This window comes from Suncus etruscus, chromosome X, assembly GCF_024139225.1.
Source record: "Suncus etruscus isolate mSunEtr1 chromosome X, mSunEtr1.pri.cur, whole genome shotgun sequence".
Lineage (NCBI taxonomy): Eukaryota > Metazoa > Chordata > Mammalia > Eulipotyphla > Soricidae > Suncus > Suncus etruscus.
Genome location: NC_064868.1, coordinates 21,654,288 through 21,667,420, shown reverse-complemented (window position 1 = coordinate 21,667,420; position 13,133 = coordinate 21,654,288).

The window sequence follows — 13,133 nt, the reverse complement described above, 5'->3', positions numbered from 1 at the left end:
TGCCCCTCAACTCCCTCCTGCCCCATCCCCTGCATATATTTGAGACAGGCATTCTATTTCTCTCACTACCATTATCATGATAGTTGACAGTGTAGTTATTACTCTAACTGAACTCACCACCCTTTGTGGTAAGTTTCATATCATGGGCTTGTCCTTCCAGCACTCATCTCTATTGTCTCTGTGTCATAGTACAATAGTGTATTTTATTTTTCTTAGAAGCCATAAATGAGTGAGACTATTCTGTGTCTATCTCTCTCCCTCTGACTTATTTCACTCAGCATAATAATATCCATGCCCATCCATGTACAGGAAATTTTCATGACCTCATTTTTCCTGACAGATGTTTAAAATTTCATTGTGTATATGTATCACAGTCTCTTTAACCACTTATCTCTTGAGCATCTGAACTGTTTACAGATTCTGGGTATTGTAAATAGCACTGTAATGAATATAGGTGTGCAGAAGGCATTTTTGTGTTGTGTTTTGTGTACCTAGTGTATATCACTAGAAGTGGTATAAATGGGTGAAATGGGAGCTTAATTTCCGTTTTTTTGAGTTATCTCCATATTATTTTCCATAAACACTGGACTAGCAGGCATTCCCACAAGAAGTGAAAAAGAGTTCCTTTCTCCCCACATTCCCATCAACACAGGTTGTTCTTATTCTTTGTGATGTGTGCCAGTCTCTGTTGCATGAGATGGCACCTCATTGTAGTTTTGATGTATATCTCCCTGATGATTTAGTGATGTGTAGCATTTTTTTCATATACTTTTTGGACATTTGTATTTCTTCTTTGAGAAATTGTATATTTCTTCTCCCCATTTTGGATGGAGTTAGATGTTTTTGTCTCTTAAGTTCTATTAGTATCTTCTATATATTTGAGTGGCTTTTGTATCCTTGGCACTATTTCCTTTGAGGTGCAGAAGCTTATCAGCTTAATATAGTCCCATCTGTTTATCTCTGCTTCCACTTGTTTCAACAGTGCTTATTCCTCCTTAAAGATTCCTTTAGTCTCAAAGTCTTGGAGTGAGTTACCTACGTAGGTGTTCTTCTACATACCTAATGTTCTGGGTCTAATGTCAAGGTCTTTAATCCATTTGGATTTGACTTTTGTGCATGGTATTAGATGGAGATTCAAGTTCTCTGTTTTGTATGTAGCTTACCAGTTGTTCCAACATCACTTGTTGAAGAAGCTTTCCTTGCTCCATTTTGTGCTTAAGGTCCCTTTATCAATGATTAATTGATTGTGTGTCTGAAAAACATTCTCTGAATACTCAAGTTTATTCCATTGATTTGAGGGTCTGTCTTTACTCCAATATCATGCTGTTGGGTAAAGTGATGCCTCTCATCTTCTTTTCCTACAGGTTTCTTTAGCTATTTGTGGTGTTTATTGTTCCAAATGAATGTCAGGAGTGTTTGATCCACTTCTTTGAAGAATTTCATGGTATCCATAGAGGAATTGCATTAAAGCGGTACAATGCTTTGGAGAATATTGGCATTTTAATTATGTTAATCTTCCCAATTCATAAAGAGGGCATGTTTCACATTTAATTGTATCCTCTTTTATTTCTTGAAGCAATGTTTTGTAGTTTACTTTGTATTGATCCTTTACTTATTTAGTTAAGTTGACTCCAAGGTATTTGAGTTTGTGTGGCTCTAATGTGAATGGGATTTTTTAAATTAATATCTTTATTTAACTCCTTGATTACAAATATGATTGTAGTTGGGTTTCAGTCTTGTAAAGAAACCCCCCTTCATCAGTGAAACATTCCCATCACCAATATCCCAAATCTCCCTCCTCCCCACCCCACACCTGCCTGTACTTTAGACAGACTTTCTACTTCCCTCATTCATTCACATTTTTATGATAGTTCTCAATGTAGTTATTTCTCTAACTGCATTCATTACTCTTTGTGATGAACTTCATGGCATGAACTGGACCTTCCAGCCATCCTCTCTTTTATCTCTGGAAATTATTGCAAAAATGTCTTTTATTTTTCTTAAAATCCATAGATGTGTGAGACTATTCTGCATCTATCTCTCTCCTTTTGACTTATTTCACTCAGCATAATAGATTCCATGCACATCCATGTATAGGACAATTTCCTGACTCCATCTCTCCTTAAGGCTATATAATATTCCATTGTGTATATGTACCAGTTTCTTTAGCCATCCATCTGTTGAAGGCCATTTTGGTTGTTTCTAGAGTCTGGCTATTGTAAATAGCACTGCAATGAATATCAGTGTGAGGAAGGGATTTTTGTATGTACATTTCTTCTCTATCATTATTTGTGTATTTTTGCCTGTTAATTTTGAAGCCTGCCACTGTGTATAAACTTCCTGATGAGATGTTGGATTCTATTTACTTGTACTTTCTTAAGGATTTTGGCATCACTGTTCAACCAGGATTTTGGCTTATAGTTCTCTTTTTGTAATATTTCTGTGTGCTTTTGGTATCAGGTAATGTTAGCTTCTTTGGGAATGGGGCAGAGAGATAGCATGGAGGTAGGGCGTTTGCTTTGCATGTAGAAGGATGTGGTTCGAATCCTGGCATCCCAGATAGTCCCCCGAGCCTGCCTGGAGAAATTTCCATGCGCAGAGCCAGAAGTAACCCCTGAGCCCTGCGGATTGTGATCCAAAACCAAAAACAAACAAACAAAAAAGAAACTATTTTGGAGTGTATCTGTTTCTTCAATTTTATGGCAGTGCTTGAAAAGGATTGACAATATGTCTTCTTTTAAGGTTTGAAAGTATTTACTAATGAATCTATCTATGTATATATATTAGGCTGTTGTTTTTGAAAACCTTTGACTACCATTCTCTCAAACATAACAGGTCTCATTAGGTGTTCCAGGACAACTTGGTTCAACCTTGTGACTTTATACAAGTCCAATAACTATAAATTTCTTTTATGTTCTCTTGTTCTGTGTATAAATATTTTCAAAGTAATCTTTGATTACACTTTGAATTTCTGTAGTATTTGTAATGACATCCCCCTTTTCTTTCTGATTTTGTATATTAAGTTTATATCTCTCTTTGTCAGTTTTGTTACTGTTTTATCAATCTTGTTTATTTTCTAAAGAAACAGCTTTTGCTTTAATTGAGCTTCCGGATTGTTTTTGTATGTCCAATATGTTAATTTCTGCTCTAAGTTTTATTACTTCCTTCTGGCTACCTAAATTTAGCTCATTTTGTTTAAACCTTTTCAATTTTTAAGCTGTGCCATTAAGTTATTTATGTAGATTTTTCTTCCTTCCTGATAAATGCTTGCAGAACTAGAAAGTTTTGTCTTAATGCTTCTTATGCTGTATCTCACAACTTCAGGTAATTTGTGTCTTCATTCTCATTTGTTTCCATGACTACTTTGATTTCCTCTTTGATTTCATCTCTGACCCATTTGTTGTTCGGTAGTGAGCTGTTTAATTTTCAAGAATTAGTTGTTTCTCCATTTATCTTTATATTTCACTTCTATTTTGTGTGCATCTTTACGATAATTGGAGAATTGTTATTCAGTTCCTGGGAGATGAAAAGTCCTACATATATATACACTAAGCTTTTCTATTCCATTTCTTCCTTCAAAGACAGTATATATCTTGGTTAAGTTTTAGTCTGTTTGATCTATCAAGGGGTGACAGGGCAGTGTTGAAATCTCTCACTAATATTGTGTTGCTATTCATATCTTTCTTTAAATCTATTATCAGTTGTTTTAAATAATTTTATGGCCCCACATTGGATGTATATATGTTTATGAGTGTGATTTATTCCTGATGATTATATCATTTAATTGTTTTTTTTTTGTTTTTGGGCCACACCCGTTTGACGCTCAGGGGTTACTCCTGGCTATGTGCTCAGAAATAGCCCCTGGCTTGGGGGGACCATATGGGACGCTGGGGGATCGAACCGCGGTCCTTCCTTGGCTAGCGCTTGCAAGGCAGACACCTTACCTCCAGCGCCACCTACCCGGCCCCATATCATTTAATTGTTAAGAAATTACTTCTCTTTTAACATTGCAACATTAAGTCAGTATTGTCTAGTATGTGTATGGCCACCCTAGCCTTTTTAAGGATGAAGTTTTTTTGAAAGATTATTTTCCAACCTTTGACTTTGAGTTTATTTTTTCTCTGATTATTCAAACATGTTTCCTGCATGCATAAATATGTTGGATTCAATTTTCTTATCCACTGTGCCACTCTCTCTCTGAATCGGTGCATTTAGTCCATTAATGTTGAGAGAAATGATTATCATGGGATTTTTTGACATTTTTAAAAATAATTTTTATTGTGACCAATCTGAGTTACAACCCTTTTACAGTTATATTTATGGTACATAGTGATAGTGAATTAGGTCCACTTGCAACACCACTATTGTCTTCCCACCACCCCTATCTCCAATATGCATGTTCCACTCCTCTTGCCTTCCGGACTGCTAGTGTAACAGGTTCCCTTTGTGTATAGGTTGTAGTAGATTGGTTTATATTGATTCTGTTGTTATTGACATTGAATTTGATCATTTTTATTTCCACTCAATGTTAATGCTACTGTTTGTTCCTGGTAACTTCACTTTTTTGCCCTCAATTTATGAGGCGGAATAAGATGATTCAAGTTCTGTCGTTCTTTTGGGGGGAAAAAGCTAAGAGGAGCCCGTTTAGAAGCTATAGGTTTAAAAGAAAGTAAATAAAAAAGCAACATCAAAATAGCAAACTACAGCAGCAGCTAAAAATCAACAACTAAACAAAAACACCAAGAAAGAAAAGAGGAAGAAAGAAAAAGAAAGGAAAAGGAGGGGGCCGAGTGTGGCAAGTTTGTTTTGTTTTGTTTTGTTTTGTTGTGTGTGTGTGTGTGTGTGTGTGTGTTTCTGCATAGGCATAGTAAGTATTGGGGAAATTAGAAAAGGAATTCCTGCTGCAGGCTCTTCTGTCATACAATCATCAGTGGGATTTCAATGAATCCACTTCAGGGAGAGTGAGTTGCATGGGTGGCAAAATATGAAATATGAAATAATGAAACCACAAAAAGTTGTATGAGGACCCATGTCTTCAATAGACATGAGACAATTTTACTCTTCCATGTTGGTAATATATATACCCAGTTTCTGGTATGAAAGGAATTTCCACATTGACAAAAGGCGGGGAGTCATAGAAGAAGGGGACACAATGACTGCAGGCCCTAGAATATACATATCAAAAACTAGCCAATACAGGTGAAAAGGATACCAAGCTAAAATGGAGGAAGCAACATAAGATGGGGGTTTGCATTTTAGCTGACTACTTTGGTTTGGAAATGCAAATTTATTTGGCCAGAGGGGAAACTGGACTTTTGGTGTTGAAAATTTCTCTGAGCAGAATCATTGAGCGAGGCCGTATTTTGGCCTGAAATTTTGCCAAGGAAGAGAATGTGCCAAATAATAAGAAATTGTAATGCCACTATCATGTCATGGATTTCAGAAATATTGCCAGTAATCCACGTAGGGGGGTATAATTAACATCCATCAATGAGCCTGTTGGCTAAAATATTTCTTGGGGATAATCAACTCACTGCTCCAGGAAAGTCAATAGACACATTTGGCCGGCCAATATTCCCCTAAAACAGAGACATTTAGCTGCATGACGTGGCAAATTCCCTTGGCCTAAGAGATACAGGGTTTCTCCACCCGTGAAGAAACTGTCATGGGAACAACTACAGAATCCGAATTTTCAAACTCCCAGGTCATTTTATGGTGCCAGGAAACATTCTGCTAAGTTTCACTGTAAAAATCAGTCCTATGTATTTAGAAACCCTGGTATTTGCACAAGTCATAAAACAAAATCAAGAATAGAGTCTTTATTTATGGATCCAGATGTTCTGCTCCATCACGATTGTTGCAGTCATCCTTCTGGATTTATTGGTCTTGGTTTTAGCACAGATCCTAGAATGTAGCCTAGGATAGAGTCTTTCCTTATGGTTCCAGAATTTCTGGTCAGTAGCGGTTGTCATAGAACTCTGGAATTAGATATCTTGGTTTTTGCTCAAATCCTACATTGAAGCCTAGGCTAGGGTCTTTCTTTTTGGCCCCAGGTAAAGCTTTGCTTAGTCATGGTTGTTAAAGTCAGTCTTCTGTAATTAGTGATTTTGGTTTTTGCATAGATCAAAGGATGGAGTGTCTTCTGATTTCTTCTTAACATTAGGTAATAAGGTGGGGCAACCTGCTCTTATATCAGGTTGTTGTTGTTTCCTCTTCATCAGGGTGTTATATCAACCTGGCGCAAGTTGGTGCCAGAGCAGTATTAGGTACTCCCTGGAGGGTGTTTAATTTTTGGTACTATTGCAGGGAACTGAGTTGGTTATATGGTTGGGATTTGGGGTTCAGGGTTGAACAGTCATTGTCTTATCAAAGTTAAGTCTCCATGACAAGTGTTCAGGGTGTAGGCACCCCTGTATTCTAAAATATATGGATTCTTATCCCTAGTAAATAAGAGCTTGTTTCTGTGTGTAACATTTTCCTCTGTTTAGGATGCCCATGTAAAAAGGGATGGTGTCACATTATATTGATGGTACATTTGGGCTATAAAATCTCTGTGCCCTGAATTTTATCTGAGCTTTATCCAAAGCAAGAATTTTTTCTTCTAGAATTTCGTACCAACCAGAACCAAAACAAGTGAAATTAAATATAGATTTTTTAATAAAAAGGGGGGGTGGAAGAGGCTACCTTCACCTTGTTAAGTAAACACACTAAGAGCTATAATTATTGAGGGTATTAAACATACAAAGAAAAATATATATCCTCACTGAGTCTTTTGAGATATTCTGGGGGGTGAAAGATCCAGGGCACATTTTCATCCCACACCATGTTCCTATTGTGTTTTAGAAATGGTTTGCAGCATAAAGAAATCAGGTAGTGTCCTTGCGCTGAGGGTTCTTCTGGAGCTGAATCTGGTAGCATGTTACAGTCCACACTTAGGGGCAAGTGTGAGAAGAAGGGCCACATAGAAAGAGTCATTAGGAGTGGTGGTTGCAGCTTCTTGCCAGGGCACAAGATGAGGGACTGAGCAGGTGTCTTTTCACTTCTGAGCTGGGTGGTGGTTTATTGAAGCTGGAGGTCAGGCTCAGTACCTAATAAGTTAATAACTGAGGGTAGAGAGGGTTAAATGGGGGGACAATGGATCAGGATTGGGGCACAAAATAATAGAAGTTCTGACGGGAGAAGAGATAATGTATAAAAAGGGATATATACAATATTGGCATGTATTCTTTACAATATAGATTGGGCAGATATAGAAGAGTCCATTTATATAAACTCATGCCCACATAGAGATAGACATTAGAGATCTATTCTTAAGTTGTTGTTGGAGGCCTGACCCTGATAGAGTGGGTCTGAGTGCTTAAGAAATAATTGAATTAAGAAAGGATAAGTAAATGGCTGAACTATATAGTAGGAGAAAAAAACTAAGAAGAAAAAAGGAGAAATGGGAAAAATAAATAAAAACAATTAGGCTGGTGTCATGGAGTGGGCAGGTTTTTCAATTTCGGGGCACATCATCAATGGCAGGAGTGAACTTTGCTAAATGAAACTTTCAGAGTTAGAATGTGGCTGGAACATTTTAGGATAAGGATAATTTTCATGTCTAGAGTGCTAAGCAATATGTAGTGAGCACTATAAGAGTTGTTTACCCTATGTATTATTGTCCTCCATGTCTTGTGCATCGGGGTTTCTTTCCTGAAAAGAAACTGACAACATAGATTTTATAATATAAAAGTAGCATCGGTTGAGTTGAATAGAAACAGAAGGAAAAAAAAGAAAGAAGAAAGTAAAGAGAGAAGAAAAAAGGAAGAGGGATAATAGCAATTTGCAAAACGTGGGACCTGTAGCATAAGCTTGTGGTGTGCAGTTGTCTGTTTCAGTGGTCTCAGTGATCATGTGTTTTAAGTCCTAATAGAAGACATATTTAAAAGGGAAGTGGGTATTTTGGAGTATTTTATTAAGACATTGTCATAATGAGTACTGTATATGGTATCTTATATGGTTGATTGCAAACAAGCAAAATTAGGTTGTCTACCCTAAATCTCAAGAACAAAAATACAGTAGAGTTAATTTATACCTAGTAAAATTAAGGCATATTGGTAGTAATCACTGAAGCATGAGTCCTGGCTTCTGATCATATTCTGCACCTGGTTCTGTGGAAAAAGTCATAAGAACATTATTACAGGTCTTTTTACTGAGAGATTGATTGAAACCTGTTCTCTCTAAACAGAGGCATTGTGTTTCCCCTCTTCAGCTTAATTTGATCACTTCTCCTCATTATACCTTGGCAGCTACGTTGTTCAGAAATTCTACTATTTAGGTCATTGTGTTTCTTTAGCAGTTTTTCTATCTTGTTTATTCTTTCGAAAAACCAGCTCTTGATCTCATTAATTTGTCATATTGTTTTCTTTGTTTCTATGTTTGTTTCAGTTCTTGTTTTATTATTTCTTGTCTTCTACCTGTATTTATGTTTCTTTGCTGCTGTATTTCCAGTTCTTTAATGTTTCCTTTAAGCTGTTGAATTAGTCATTTTACTCTTTTCTAATATAGTCCTGTATTGCTATGAGTTTTCCCCTTATTATTGATTTTTTGTGTTTCACAGATTTTGACTATTTGTTTCTTTGTTATATTTCATTTCAAGAAATGAGCAGCATGTTGTTTAATCTCCAGGTACTAAATTTTTCTCTACACTTTATTTTTATAGTCAATCTTGATTTCTGTTGCATTGTGGTCCTATAGGGTGCTTCTATAATCCTTATATTTGCGTCTTTGTGCAAATTAGATTTATATTCTAAGGCATGGTCTATTCTAGAGAAGGTTCCATGTGCATTTAAGAAGAATGTGTATTTTGCAAAGATAAAGAGTTAAATCAAACAGTGAACTAATCTAAACATTAATGGGTTAATAGTAACAACAAAGATTGTGTTTATTAAATGGAAAGACCATCCAGAATTAATGTTACTAAGTAAGCACTAAAAATGAAGATAGCCCAGGAGCAGAAATATAAGTAATATGTTGTGGATAAAGAGAATTGATGGATAGAGACTATTGCATAGACTCTGTTCCTTTATATTATTACTTTAGTTAGTGTAATAACACTACTCTACTAGACTGTGAATAATTTATTTGTTTTGGATTTGTATATTTTTTAAAACACCTTGATTACAAACATGATTGTCGTTGGGTTTCTGTCATGTAAAGAACACCCCCCATCACCAGTGCAACAAAATACCAAAATACCCATGAAGACAATGAGATGGCTCGGATTGCCACTGCTCCTTCACCACAGATCTATCATTTAAATTCTTGGCAATTGTTCATAGGTTATTTACTAATTTGTAAGATTGATTTCAACATTCCTTTCTGTAACTTGTTTCTCTTTACAGTGTGGACATTATTTCATGCTGACACCTTCTTCAAAGGATAAACAGGGAAGGAAATAATTCAATTGAACAAAAGTTAAATATTGCTTAGACTGTGTGATGAAAATAACAGTAATAACATTAGCAACCATACATTGAATATTAGTATACTCCATGAAAACTGCTTTGTAGTTAAAGAAGAACAAAATATAGTCCTTGCCTTCAAAAAGTTTACAGCCTAACAGGGAATCTCTAATGATAATAATTTCTTAAGCAGTTACTATGTATCGATCATTTGCTCTAAATGCTTTACTTATGTGTATTAACTCTTGTTATCCTCATAAATAACCCTGTGAGATGAGAGCTATTATTATCCCCATTTGATAGTTGATGCATGTGAAATCCATAGAAACTTAAGTAGAAATTAAGAAATTGCAGAAGTTCATATAACCTATAAGTTATTGTGTCTGGCTTCACAACCCATGTTCTTAACCTCAATGCTACAATATTTCTTGTGATGTCATAAATAACGATGAAATAAAATATACTGCTTAGAGACTTTCTTCCAAGTGGAAACTGTAGAAGGCGTCATAAAAGGTGTAGAAGGCTAACACTTGAGATCTATAAAAGTGAAATTTAAAGCAGTCCATTTGGTTACTTATTAAATCCTACTGTCAAAAAGGGTTAACTAGAATGATAGTTGGACAACTGCTCAGTTTCATGTAGCACCCAATCTATACCTATAAGCTAATAAACACCCAGTAATATATTAAAATAAAATGGTTTTATTATTATTGTAAAATATGTTTGATTATTTTCTCAAAACTTTTGAAAACCCTGTCTTTCCACACATAGTAACCCCACATACTAGATTTATTTACTTTATTTAATGAAAACATAATGATCAAATTTATAAAATTACCATCAAGTGGGATCAACAGAGTCAGTAGCCCATGAACAAATTATAGCCTGCAGCTCACTTAGAATTGTTTTCTGAGGAAAAGGTATATTCATTTATCTATTCAACATCTTTGTACTCTAGTTCAGCAGTTACATAATACCCCACAAAGGTGAAATGTTCACTCTGTGTTTATTTAAGAATGCTTTTTGTCCTTTGGATTATAGTGGACTATATCCAAACAAGGTGTGTTCTCACCTTCTATGTGATATAAATGAGATATATATGAGATATCAACTTCTAGGAGATATAAAGTCAACTCTACACTGAATGTAGGATCATTCTCCTAAATGTTACACATTGGCATAAATAATATGGGTATTAACCGATGGTATAGAACAATGAACAAAATTTCCAAAAGTACATAACATAAATTTGCCAAGCAGATACTTTTCATAATGTTATTTTTACAGTCTCTTCTGGAAACCTGTGTTCTAGATGAAATGATATAATAAGCAAATACAGAGAAATGTACTTAAAACAAAGCGTGAAAATAGAATCTTTGTACTGGCTTTCTGAAATAAGGATTAAAGAATCTGTTTTTCCCCCACATCTTGCTCCAAACTCTCTCACATTTTCACCTTCTCCATGCATTCATCCAGGCATTCCTGCTGTAAATCAAATGCTGTGAGTTGAGTATTTGTACACATTATCCCTCTCCCTGTCTTCACTCATTAAGTCTCTAAATACCAATTGGATGGCATATAGAGAGGGGAGCAGTTAGGAAGTAATTAAGGTTGAAAAAGGTCATTAAGAATAGGCTTTTATGAGGCTACAGCGCCTTGCATGTTTGATCCCTGGCATTCCAATCCCCCCCCCCCCAGCCTTCCAAGAGTGATTCCTGAGTTCAGAGGCAGGAGTAATCACTGGGTGTAAACAAAAACATATATACATACATAATAATTTTTAAAGGATAGGCCATGAGATAAATAATACAGCAGATAAGTCAGTTGTCTTGCAATGGGGCTGACCTGGGTTTAATTCCTAATACCTCAGATTGTTTCCTGAGCTCACCAGGTGTGATTTTTGGACTGAGAGACAGGAATAGTCCTGAGTATTGGCAGGTGTAGCACAAAACCAACCAACAAAGAACATATATAAAGCCTTAATATGATAGGATCTGTGTCATATTATAAAGAAGACTGGAGTGCTTCAATCCCACTCCCGTTCCCTAAGCATGTGCACACCCGAAGTTTATAGGCAAAAATAGTACAAAAGAGGAAGAGAATTCTCAGAGGAGCCAAATCAGCTAGCACCATTACTACAGCCTCCCACCCTCAATAACAGAGGAAAATAAATTTGTTGTTTAAGACACAATATCTCTGATATTTTGTCATGGTAGCCTGAGCAGACTAAATCACTAAACCTAAATATCACCCAGAGATTACCTTTCAAAAATAGCACTTTAAGGATGTCACTTTTTCCTCAAGAACATATATTTTGCTCATGCAATCGTCTATTTTTTGTGTGCATATAATGTTACTTGAATTATAGCCCTTAGCTGGCATCCAAGGTTTTCCACAACCTCAGTATTTCTAACTTTAACCATTTCCCACCTTAACAAAATATATGAGCTTTGCTCACTATTCCTATATACACCTTATTCATTCCCCCAAGTATGAATTATCAGGAATTTTGCCACCTTTGTGTTAATTTTAAAATTGCTTTTGTATAATTTTAATGTAAAATTATAAAAGCTACACTAGTTTTACTTCCGAATCAGCTGCTTAGATCACTCATTTTATACTGAACAGATACATAGTAAACTAGCCAGTCTTGAAATTTTTTAGCCCTCCCAACTATTTATTAAAACAATTAAAACAAAATGTATAAATATATATTTAAAGGGTATTTTTGCTTCAGCATTTACTTTCTATAACATCGTGCTTTGGGATTCCCATGACACCCCTCACCTCAACAGATGTATAGTGTTTCTGTCTTAATGCTCAGTCTACAATGTCTTATAAGTGCATTGTATGGGTCTGAAACTAAAGAATGAATGAAGCATTCAGACAATCTTTGACAAAGTATGACTTTATTTTATATTTTTGTACAGATATTAAACATTATAAATGTAATAAACTCAAAACCCACAAAATAGTGGGTCAGGGATGTAGCATGTTGGTAAAACACTTTTTTTAGTAAAGCACTTTATGAGTTCCTGGATTTGATTTTACACACAAAATAAAAGAAATTAGCTACTGTTACAGAAACAACAAAAGTATAGCTAATTTATTCAGAAATAAGTCTTCACTCAAAATAAATAAGAATTACAGACTATATGAGTAACAGGCAAACACAGTGAGAGGAATTATATTTTATAACAATATATAAACATATAAGCATTTTATATAAATAAAAATATTTATATAGTAATGCACAAGTACCAGAGTTACAATCTGGTTTCTATAATATTCACTGAGTCAAAAATTTCATAGAAAAGGCTAAACATAACTTTTAAGAATTAGGGATTGGCAAGAGAAAGTCATAGAAAAAACTAAACATTAAACATATGATATAATAACACAAATATTGGAAGTAGAGTAATCAAATTAACAGACAAGCTCATAAAAAGCAATCTAACATTTTATTTTGCTTTGTTTTTTGGAGGGGCCACACCTGGTGACCCTCAGGGGTTACTCCTGGCTATGCACTAAGAAATCACTCCTGGCTTGGAGGACCACATGGGATGCTGGGGGATCAAACCTCAGTTCATCCTAGGTCGGTCGAGTGCAAGGCAAACGCCCTACTGCTGTGCCACCATTCCAGCCCCAGAACCTAACATTTTAATATGAGTTTATTTTATATAATATCTT